At 37.0% G+C, this 11,455-nt stretch overlaps 1 long non-coding RNA gene across 1 annotated transcript in view; it reads right to left on the bottom strand.

Moving 5' to 3' along the window:
- Positions 1-479: 479 nt before the first annotated feature.
- Positions 480-11,455, bottom strand: part of LOC134045400 (uncharacterized) — a 35,349-nt gene continuing 24,373 nt past the window's right edge. Inside the window, exons 2-3 of the long non-coding RNA XR_009933299.1 lie at positions 3,547-3,610; positions 480-519 (exon numbers count right to left, since the gene is read on the bottom strand). This is a non-coding gene — a long non-coding RNA (uncharacterized LOC134045400). The remainder of the gene's footprint in view (positions 520-3,546; positions 3,611-11,455) is intronic.

Here is an 11,455-nt window from a genome sequence, read left to right as displayed (position 1 = left end):
GATACTGACAGACATTGCTAGGGTCCCTTCAGTCATCTCTTCCATAATATGCCTTTTAGTAACTAATAGCCTTAATGCTAGAGATCATGATCTCAAATCTCAGAGAACCAAAACTGGAACCCTAGAGGGTGGCACTTCTCCTTTGAGCAAGGTGAGTTGTGCAAAGACTTGGTGTACCTCTGCACAAGACAACAAGGTGCAAGACACTCCCAAAGCAAAACAGCAGAAATGCCCAAAGAGGGTACAAAATATCACTACCTATTAGCTGAGAAAATTCTCATTATTAGTATCAAGGGGAAGCACTGCATTCACAAGGATAACATCAGCATGAAAGCCTGTACCAAAGTCTGAGGATCAGCAGTGCAAAGCACAAATCAGTCCTTAGAGTGGTGTGGATGGACTGCAATACTTACTGTGACACCTGCCCAGGAATCAGGGAGCTGTCCTCATCAATACTTCAGTGTGCTCATCAGTACATTGGTGTCCTCATCAATTCATCACTGTACTCCCCAGCAGTGCCTGCAGGTCACACACACACAGCTGAGACCACCTGGTGCACACACTGGTGTCTCCACTAGGAACTGCTGACTACTGCATTGTAAATTCACCTGCTACAGTTTTCCCTTCCATTTCAGGGGTGGGAAAAGAAATGTATTCGGGAATATGTTGGTTTATTGAGGTTGCCAATTATATTTGTCAAAATACATCTGTTGCTTTGAAATAAAAGCAAAAAGAGGCAAAACCACTCACAAGAAACACTGAAGCAGTCTCAGTAGTGACAAGTGCCTCACCTCAGCTCTCACAGAAGAAAATCTGTGTTGTAAAACCTACAGAATGTGTGAAAACTTTGGACTACAGAAGCAGCAAAGACCCATGCTTTTATTAGGTTTATTCCACATTATGCTGGAAACTTAATTTTCTCTTTCACTGGAAGAGGAATACAAGGCCATCTCATACGAAATTTAATGCAGAACAAATAGATCGGAAAAATGATCCTACACACATTGGTGTGTTAAGGACAAAGTAATTATATCACTATACTTCCTCAATAACAATTCTGAAAAAGATGTAGCACATGTGACATCATTATGAAGACCAAGATACAGACTCTTTTTGAACAGTGGGCATAAAGATTTTTCAGAGCAGTGCATGCTATAGGGACAGCATGTTTCAAGCTTTTCTAGATATGTTGTACCTGTTAGAGGTGATTTTCTAAGTCTATAAATGTAAGTGGTAATTCACATTTGTATCATGATTTTACCCACCTCTGACTTCAAACAAGAGTAGAGGAGATTTTCTATTAATAAAATCTTTACAAATGGTTATTAAGGCAAAACAAAGTCCCTAATAGGATGGAAAATACATATTTATGATTATGTACATTTTAATAAATCCACAGATTAGACAGATAGCAGTAGCACTGAACATCTGTGTGTTTAAACAATTAATTCAAAATATTTTTTTTGCATCAAACCCAGTCACCAACTATTAGCAACACATGAAGCTGGGATGGAAGCAAGGTAACTAAAAAAAGTGACACAGACTTGCATTTCATCTCTGTAACAAAATCCTGGCATACAACACAATTTCTGAGTTTGCAAGGACTCAAATTCAAATTAAAAAAAAAGAGAGAGAGAGAAAAAAATATAAATCTGGCAGTTTATCTAATCCCTCTTAGTGTTTGCCCTATGAATTTATTATGGTACTGATATATCTAACCCAATGCTGGGCCTGAAAAATCAGGAATGTTTCAAGTCATGGCCAAAGCATGTTTGCAGTCCTACATGGAATTGTAGAAGCTATTGCACCAAAGTGGTTTATTCCCAGTCTTAGCTGAGTTCTTAGAACATACTAAACTTAAAAATAATGCAACTTATCTAGAAACAAGAAAGAGCTATTAAGCACATCAAGTTTCAGTTCATTTTTCAGATTTAAAAAGCAAAAAACCTTTAAAAGAAAAAGAAATAAATCAGCAGGCTTGTCTAAGAATAGAAAGGGACAAATCCTGAGCTGTGTTGTCCTAGAGATGCAGCACAGAAAGTACAGCCAAGGGAAAGCAGAGGGTAGAAAGATGAATTTATGCCACCTTAACAACCCCCAGATTTGGAGTGGACTGAGTTCAGGCTGTCTCCGACACAATTAGAGCCCTACTCTGACTCCTTACAGAGTTATCTTGCAAATAGGAATAAGCTTCACATCTCTGTGCTGATCAGTAGGAAAATTTCTTCTGACTTTCTGTTTTTTCCTGATACCACTCCAGAAAACCCCAGTTCTGAGGACAGTGCTTTAGTATATGAAGTGAAAGCTTGCACATTATTAATATTCTTAGGCTTCTTAAATCAAACACAATGTTTGAACACCTTGACTGCTTTGCTGCAGTCCACTACACTGCCAAAGTGAGGGGTGTTGCATATTGGTATTTCAGTAAAATGATGCAGTTCAATTAATAAACTATATTATTTAGAACTCAAAAATTATTAACTTTCAGTCTAAAAGCTTTAACCTGAGCACTGTTCTTAAAGTCAGTAGCCCAGACTTTTTGAAGACTTTATGATGCTTTCCCAGCACAAACATCATATATTGGAAATGCAAATGGATATACCATGCTCTGCCAGGAGTTTGCCATTTTCTGATCAATTACTGCCTTCTGATACTGATAGGAAAGGCAAAGGTTTAGAAATTATGGGAACTTAAATATTAGTGAATTAATGTTCTTCCATCACTGCTGAAGTGACTTTATGCTCCTTTAGCTGGGCAATGAAAACAGGCCCAGTAAATGTCACATGGAGTCAAAATGCATCGGAATAGGGGGTTTTGTGAGAACAGTCTGGAAGAATTAGAGAAGTTTAACTTCATCTCAAAAATGTAGACAGAAAATAAAGAAATGTCCTTGGAACATTGATGTCACTGGAAGGTACATTTTTTCTTTTCCAGCAGAGCATTAGGGCAGAATGCAGCCTCAGGGCTTACAGAAATTCACACCTCTGTTTACAAAACCAGCTGACAGTGTTACCGAGCCCTGAGCTGGAGTGTGGAGAGCACGATTAGCCTGGTTCTAAACCTGGTTCCAAGCCTGGCTCACCTGTCAGCTATCAGCCTTGGGAATCATGCTGCCATTAGCTTTGCCAGCTTTGTCTCCTTTTCACAAGCACAGACATGTTTCAGTCAAAGAAGGAAATGATATGTTAATAATTCATGCAATACAGTGAGGTACCCACTGAAACACCTGCAACTATTGACCCTGAAGACACTGAAAAGAGAGATGAAAAATACACCTGCACTTCAAAAACAGTCAAGGTGCATGAGCATATATTAGCATCCTAAGCACAGAGATAGTTTCAAGATCCTGTTAGCTGTATTTTTATTTCTTTTTTTTCTTCATTGATCAAGCTCTGTCTGGCCTGCCTCTATCTTATCAAGGAATGTCATTACATCATTGTAGTGTTTTATCAAAGTAAATTATTCCCCCAAAACTCCATTCTTTCAGAAATGGCAAGAGCTTCAAAATTATATTTTAAAATCAAATACTTGCAGAGATTAACTCACATGTCACAGGCAAAGTGGATGTGGGTGAAGATCTACAATCTCAGTATGTACGAGCCTTGTGCACCTACAAAATGTGTTAAAAAAAACACAAGTTACCTATCCAATTCACCAAATTCTGCTCATTCCCACACTAAGATGAGACAATCTAAAGAAAAAAAAAGTAAGAAAAAGAAATAAAAGAAAGGATGGAGTGTTTTTTAACATTTTGGTCTGTTATTATAAACTTACTGCTTAAAATAGTTAGGAAAAAAATGATCCCCTGAGCTCAAATTTGTAGTCAGATACAGATCAGTGAATGCAGAGAACTTTCTTTTACCACTGTGTAGGCTTAGAGTACAATCTCCAGGAAATGGAGATCTGGGAGCTCTATTCCATAAAAGGGAAAAGTATTTAGAGGCCCTTGGCTTTCAGTGTGTTCTCTCTGCAACTCATTTTACCATAGTAGAGAAAGTTAAGTATAATCAGTTCACTTCCCCAGGCTGAGTCATGGCTGAGTCCTTGTCAGTGAAGGCTCAGAGAAAGGTGCTTTACTCCATCTCCCCTGATAGCTGGGCATCTGACCCCAAATGCTCTGCCACATCTCAACAAGGGACACAAAAAAGAGCAGAAATTAAAAAAGAAATAATTTTTTTAAGATTTCTTGACCACATGCTGCCTGCAGTCGAATCTCATTTGTCAACAAGAGGAGTTGGTTGCTCGCTCATGGATGCAGCTGAACTGCACAATTCTGAGTGGCTATTAGTGGCTACTTTTTTCTGTGTTGCCTTGTAAAGTGGTTGTAAAATGTTACCATATTAAAAAGGTACCTTTTTGCACTCCTTTTTGTATAGCTGTAAAAATATATGGAACTCATGTAACATTTTGGATTTGCAGCTTTTAAGTACTTAAGACCCAGTAAACTTCCTTCAAACAAAGTCAGAGCAAAACAGGGTATTTTTCTTGTGTTTGTACCACAAAAGGGTTTTCAAAGACAAAGCATGATTATAGTTTAAGATACACAGTTTGCTGGCATACATTAACTATCCCCTAAAATGTTAAAAACCCAAATCCACAACACAACAAAACAAACCCCCTAAAAACAGATCCAGAATATCTTAATAGAAACACTTTGAAATTTTGCATTAGGACTCCACAACTTTTGTATAATAGGAACATTCACTGGGAAAAGGAAAAAAATCCCACAACTGAAGCTGACTCATGTACATTCTTGCCCTTTGTGACAAAAGGTCCTACATGGAAACTGGAAGACATTTTTTAATTGTCTGCAATACAGGAAAAAAAATTGACTAGTAGTTTCCTACTGCATCTCATTTTTATGACAAATGAGTGGTTTTTCATGTTAAATACTCAAGATTGCAAGATATTAAGATCCTGCTTCAGCCAATTCACCAAACCACAGAATCATAGCCCCAGGACTAAATTAAGGCACCTCTGTGACAACCTCAAAGATTTGAGTTCCACTCACACTAACATCCATACAACAGCCCAATGAAAACCTGGAAGACAAAGGGGTGTATCTCTTTTTAGGATTCAGAACAATCCCACTGGGGCATGCAAAAGGTACATGCAACCACTGTGTGAATTCAAAGGATCTGTTCTCATTCTGAGATTAATTCCTGAGTATTGAGATTCCTGAATGACTTAAATAATACTTCTTGACAATCAGAACACTTCCAGGTTGCAACCTCAGAGGCAAGCAATAAAAGTGACTAATTCTGTCACAAAAATATTTTAAAGGAAGAAACTAGCAAAGGTTGAAGGAAAATACAATTTCTATAAATCTTCCCTCAAACTCAGTGGTTACAGACTTCCTCGGAACTGCAAGCTACACATGTAGGACTTGATTTACAGAGCAGAATGACAGGAAAAAATCTGCTTTTCTGCTTCCTGTTTTCCTCATAGCTCAGGAACACATAAAACTGGATGATTTTCAATAATCTGCTTGAATGGGAGAAAGGAAAAGTTAGGTCAGGCAGAAAGTACAATGTTCTGATGCATGTCCAGCCTGACATGCATCCTGGGAGAATATCTCCAGTAATGGGTAGTTATGACACTGTTGAGACTGAAAACCAAAAGGTTTGGGGGTGAAAGGTGATGCTGTTCCATTATCAACAAGACTAACCCCTACAACAAGGCATTTGATTTGGTTATGTATCAAAATTTACATCAGAGTTTAAAGAAATCTGAAAACTAACTCCAAAAGGGTTTAGTGGAAAATGTACTGGAAGTTCAATACTTAATGCTTGAGGATCCATTTTGGTCCCAGCTTTAGCTTTAGCATTAAGAGAAAAAGCAATTGGGCCTGATTTCACTCTCAGGCAATCTTTTTAACATAGCTATATGGAAACTTAAGACTTACTATAAGATCATAACTGTGTTTGAAAATAGCACTTTTCTTTTTGTAAAATGTCAGCTTCATTTGTTTTAGCAATGTTTTTACAGTTTCTGTTCTGTTAGCAGTCAGTTTAGATTTACTTCTCTTGCAGCAAAGTATCTAGAGGAGTGGCTTACAATGACTTTTTTGGCTTGCAAGAATTCTAGAATTTTATGCTGCAGACAATCAGCAAACAGATGAAGAATGTACATATTTTGCAAGCATTGAGGAGCAGTATTCCACTAACTTTTTAGACTAGTAGACCCAGATTTTAAAAATAAGGTATTTCTTTTACAGTAAACCTATTTTAGACAGCCTGAAAATTTCCCAATTCCACTTTTTTTTTCTTTTTTTTTTTTTTTGGGGGGGGGGGGCAAGTAGGAATTAATGTTGCATGAATCAAACTTTTATAAATTACTCTGGTTTGGATGCAATTTTTTTATTTTTGGGATTTTTTTTGATATAGCACCAAAAAACATAAGGAAATGAGGTTATAAGCAGCACAACCTCCCCATGAAAACAAATAGTTTTAAGAATTACATACAAGTTCAGGAAAAAAACATATGGTCTGGTTCACCTGTAGTTTTTTTTAATTCTGGGAGTTTTCTTTGAACAAATATTCATGAGACAGAACACCAAAATAGTAATTTTATCTGGTTAAGTCTGTGCTAAGATACTGGACTCAGCTCTCTTATAAGAAGGATGTCGTACTGGCATCATTTTTAAATTTTTTTCCATCATTGGGCTTTCAGCTGGAAAAGCAAGAAGACAAGAAGAAGCACTGCTCAGCCAGGTGGCCTCTAAGGAGCCAGTTGGGATGAACTTTAGGTAATTTAAAATAAAATTAAATATATATATATAGATAGATACATACATACATATATAGCGAGAGAGGGGGAAAAAAAGACAGTACTTGTGATATTAAGGAAAAATTAATCCCTGATTTATTCAATATTATGCATAAGTTAAAGAATTCAGCCAACAATAGCAAATCTGGTGATCAGAAGTCTGTCAGATTTCAAGGCATAGTTGCAATATTTCTTTACTTGCTGATTATTTTTTATAGATTTCAAGGGAATACAATTTAAAGGAAAAATGTGAATATAGAGTGGGAGGATATTTGGCATGGAGAATAAGGATTTCTAAGCATAAGTAGCAGCCTATAAGAAAGTGTGAAGGTAAGAGTGGGAGAACACTACATTTAGTGTCATTCAGGAGGGCAGCTCAAAACAAACCCAGAGCTAGGAAGTACCTGGAAAGAAGTCTGTTACAACATAAAGTCAGTGACCTTAAAACAGGATAAAATAAAAAAGAAATAAAAATAAAAAAATTTAAAAAAAAAAATGTTGAAATTGTATGTGACTAAAAATGTTGCTCTTTTCCCTCCTCCTAGACAACTTATTATTTGAAAGAAAATTTGTTTCAGAGGCAGTGCCAGTCTCGTTGTGTAGTGCTGAAGGACCCCTCTGATGCAGGACCTGTGCACTGATAAATCTTCCAGCAGAAATGGTACCATTCAGAATACTAGGAGATAATAATGCCACCCAACATGCTTTTGCCTAAATGAGCATCATGTACAAAGTCACACAGACTCACTTGGGTTTCTTTCTTCTTCTCACAGATTTGGAGAAACCCAGATATATTTCTGCTGTCTGGACTGCATGTATTATACATCACATTCTAGTTACACATTTATTTTTGTTTATGGTGTAGGCAGAGTTGGGAGCTCGAGACGATATTTTCTCAAATTGCCATTTGACTATATCCTTAATCAATGTAAAAGAGAAAAAATACATTTGTGTGGAAAGGAGACAGCTAAGATTAGGGGGAAGAAAATCAGTGTTCCTTGGTGTCAATTCATCCTTTTTTTAAGAAAAATCTTAAGGTTTGTACATGAAGTGAAATTTCTGAAAGCTATTCCTACATAGAAACATTCTATAAATTATTCTGCTTTCTATATTCTATAAATATCCTGCTTTGCAGGGCAGCAGGATATCAACTTTGCATAATTTGGAAAAAACTACTCTTGAAGGCCTGACTTAGAAACATAAATAAGTTGAAGGCAATTAGGGCAGAACACTATTGCTTAGTGACCCAGGAGTCTTGTTGCTAGTCAAGCAACAGATTTTCCAAATGAAGAAATTAAACTAAATTCTTTCTTTTCCAATCACAAAGGGTAATCCCAAAGGGCACGCTTCGTTGAACAAACCAACAATAAAGAGCTTTCTTTGGGATCAAGAATGCAACTGCGGGCTTTCAAGCAGGAAGATTATACTTGGCTTTCCATGTTGCATAGATAAATGTCAAAACAGCAAAACAAGTGTTGTATTCTCATTTTATGCCTCCTGGACACAATCAGATTGACATTTGCTTAATTTAATGATACATGGACACATATTTTTGCACTGCAAAAATGAACACTGCCAAAAGAGCATGAACATGTTTCACTTCTGTTTTATTAGAAAAGAATTATGGATCCTAGTTCACTGATTGTTTTTTTCAAATACTGCTGTACAGCAGGAGAGGAATATCTTCACTATCAACTTATTCAAATAAATAGCCATTGTGTGGATTTTGACTGCTTACTTTTTTTTTTTCCTACAGATCTGGTAGTTCACTCAGCTGGGTTGCAATGTCCCAGCTTGGATCTAGAGATGCTGTATATTTGGTCACAAGAATTGTTGCTTTTGCTAGAAACAGTTCCAATTTTATTCCAAGAGTACCCATTAAATCTGCAGGCCTAGCTGTCTGTGAAAAAGCAAAGCTCATCATATCTCCTCTTCCTTCCTGCCAGCGTACAATACAGAAGTGTGAAAAAGCAGTGTGAAAAATAACATTTTGTAATGCCACCTTTTAAGCTTTTTTTTCCTAGAAAAAGAAACAACTTTGAAGCCAGAAGCAACACTAATTTCTCTTATCAATATCTAGCTCTAAAAACAGGTATAACAACAGCAGCAACAACAAAAACAACAGTAATAATAATAGATTAATAATGCGAAGGATGATTGATCCATTTTAGTATTCTTGAAAGAGGTGAGGTGGGGGAGGAAGTCCTCAGTGTCTCATTCAGGTGTGATGTCAATGCAAAATTGCAGCCAAAAGCTCTTTCTTTCTCAAAAGATCGATTAATGCAGTACAAGATTCTGCAAACACATTTTGTAGAAGGTCTTTTGCCTGCATTGCTGAATCATCTACACATTTCTGTGTGCTGTGTTATTCCTTGCTACTGACTGTATGCTTCTGAGACTTTATAAATACCCTGACTAACCCTTCAGATGTAGTCACACAGTGTTATTTTCACACTATGAAGTTCTTACAGTAAGCATTCTCAAACTGATGTAGCTTTTCATTTAAATTTAATTTTTAGAAGGTGTAATAGGAAGAGGTAGCGTATTTACAGCACAAGCCAACTTACACACTATGTAAAGGCAGACTTTCAGTAGCTTGGATGAAGCCTGATCTTGATTTTTTTTTTTTTTCTGATATATAAAAGCTAAGGCCCACAATATTCACAGACAGAAAGATCACCTTGTTATTGATGCATTTAGCAAAGATATTCTATGTGCATTTTACTGGCCAAGCTAGCAATGAATTGGATTGGATGACCCTCCAATGAGGCACGTGCTGAATTGGCAACAAATTCTTCAGAGTCCCTCCTTGGCTAAATGGGCTAATTTAGGCAGTTCTGAATTTCAAGGTGAAACCAACAAAGCATATTTGATTTAATAATTTGAGGGCTGCAAAAGTGGTGCATTAGACAGGATGATGCAGTAATTAAGACAGAGGTGAAATAAATACTCCAAAATGCACACATCATACAGAAACAAGCTGTTAGCACAAAGACTGTTTCATCAGGCGTGCTCATGGCTGTTTTTATATCTCACACAGTAAAATATCAATTTTCATTCTTTAAAAGGTTATTTTATAACACAGCCACAGCACTGAGTTAAACTTCACTCATAAATAGCATTTGGTGAACTTTGTGAGACAAATCCTTCTGCAAACAGCCCACACAATGTCTTTCCATACTTTGCTTGGATTTCCAATCTCAATTATTGATGCATGTTCCAAACTCCCAGGGCAAACAAAGCATTGAAAGCAAAAGACTGAGGACAGCTGAGTTCTGACTGAAACTTTTAGTGGAGCAGTGCATCATAATACCATTACAACTGACTGACTACACAGATGCTTTATCTGATTACTGAAAAGTAATGCTCTGCCTACTGTCCTTAGTTTGAAAACACCAGTATCCCAAGGGGGAAGACTCAATCTCAGGTAGCACTTGCAAGCCTCTTTCAGATAATCTCTGGCTGGATCTCTGACTTGGGAAGTGTCTTGATTCTGTCCTGCTCTTAGATCCCCAAATCAGCTTCTTGGCCTGAACAACATGTGGCCAGGAGGAGACTTTCCAGTGGCTGCAATCAAGAACCCATGGCCAAAATTATAGGGTAAATAGTTTGCCCTTTTTTGTCCTTATTTGAAATACAGATGTGGTAGCCTCATGAAAATTCAACTTGAGCTCTTTAATTTAATGTGGGGAAAAGGGAGAAAGCATACTTCATCACTTCAGAAAGAATAGATTTGCTGACTTGCAGAAAGGATGGTCTGAAAATGAAAGCAAGCAGCTGTTTGTGAGAAAAGAGAAGCAAGTCCCCATTTCCTGTGTTCTCGAAGTTCTGTATGCTATCGGAATCCAAAATGAGGGACAAGGGATTATTGATAGTACAAAAAAACCCAAACAAACCAATCCAAACCAACTTCAGAGCTGCCTTTCCACTACATCATACAAAGTCTCCACACACAGAATCTCAGGATTGGGAGCACATGGTAATGCTAAAAAGAAAAAAAGGGACAATTCAAACTTTTATTTTTCAGGTGTCCTTAAAAGTAAAGTAAATGTTCTCTTACACCATCCAATTCAAAAGCACCTCAACCATTCTATTTGTCTTTCAGGTATTAACATTGAGGACCTGGAGGAGAATTTAACCATCTACTTGTAGTTTCCTCACTTTAAGGAAACACTGATGTATTCCACATATGGACCAGACTGAAGTCAGCATTTCCAAATGTGCAACATCAAAGCTAACCTTTGATGATTTAAGTGAATGAACTACATAATTCCTCTTACTTTTAAACTTTTCTCAGCAGGAAAAAAATGAGGCCTATTGTGGCTGCTTGTTAAAATTCTAGTTTCAGGATTGTTACAGTTTGCACTCTAATTGGGAAAATATCCTTATTGGCTTGCATCTTCTAGAAAGCATGGTAAGAAAAATAACTTCTCATTTTCTTTTAGAAGGCTACCAGATATAACACACTGAGAACACATCGTTAGCTAACCTTATTTCTTCCATTTTCAATTATTGTTTTTCAAAACCTAGGACTAGGAAAGTTAATAATAAAAATCAAAGCCATCAGAACAAGAAAGGAATTTTTATGCATTGACTGGCACATAACTGTACCAAAACCCCACATTTTCTGGGTAATTAGACAGTTCAGAAAAAAGCTTTGAGGAAAACAACAGCTCTGCTCTTCTGG

This window comes from Cinclus cinclus, chromosome 6 (genome assembly GCF_963662255.1).
Source record: "Cinclus cinclus chromosome 6, bCinCin1.1, whole genome shotgun sequence".
Lineage (NCBI taxonomy): Eukaryota > Metazoa > Chordata > Aves > Passeriformes > Cinclidae > Cinclus > Cinclus cinclus.
Note: the sequence above shows the minus strand (reverse complement) of the source record. Positions and strands in the feature narration are given on the sequence as shown.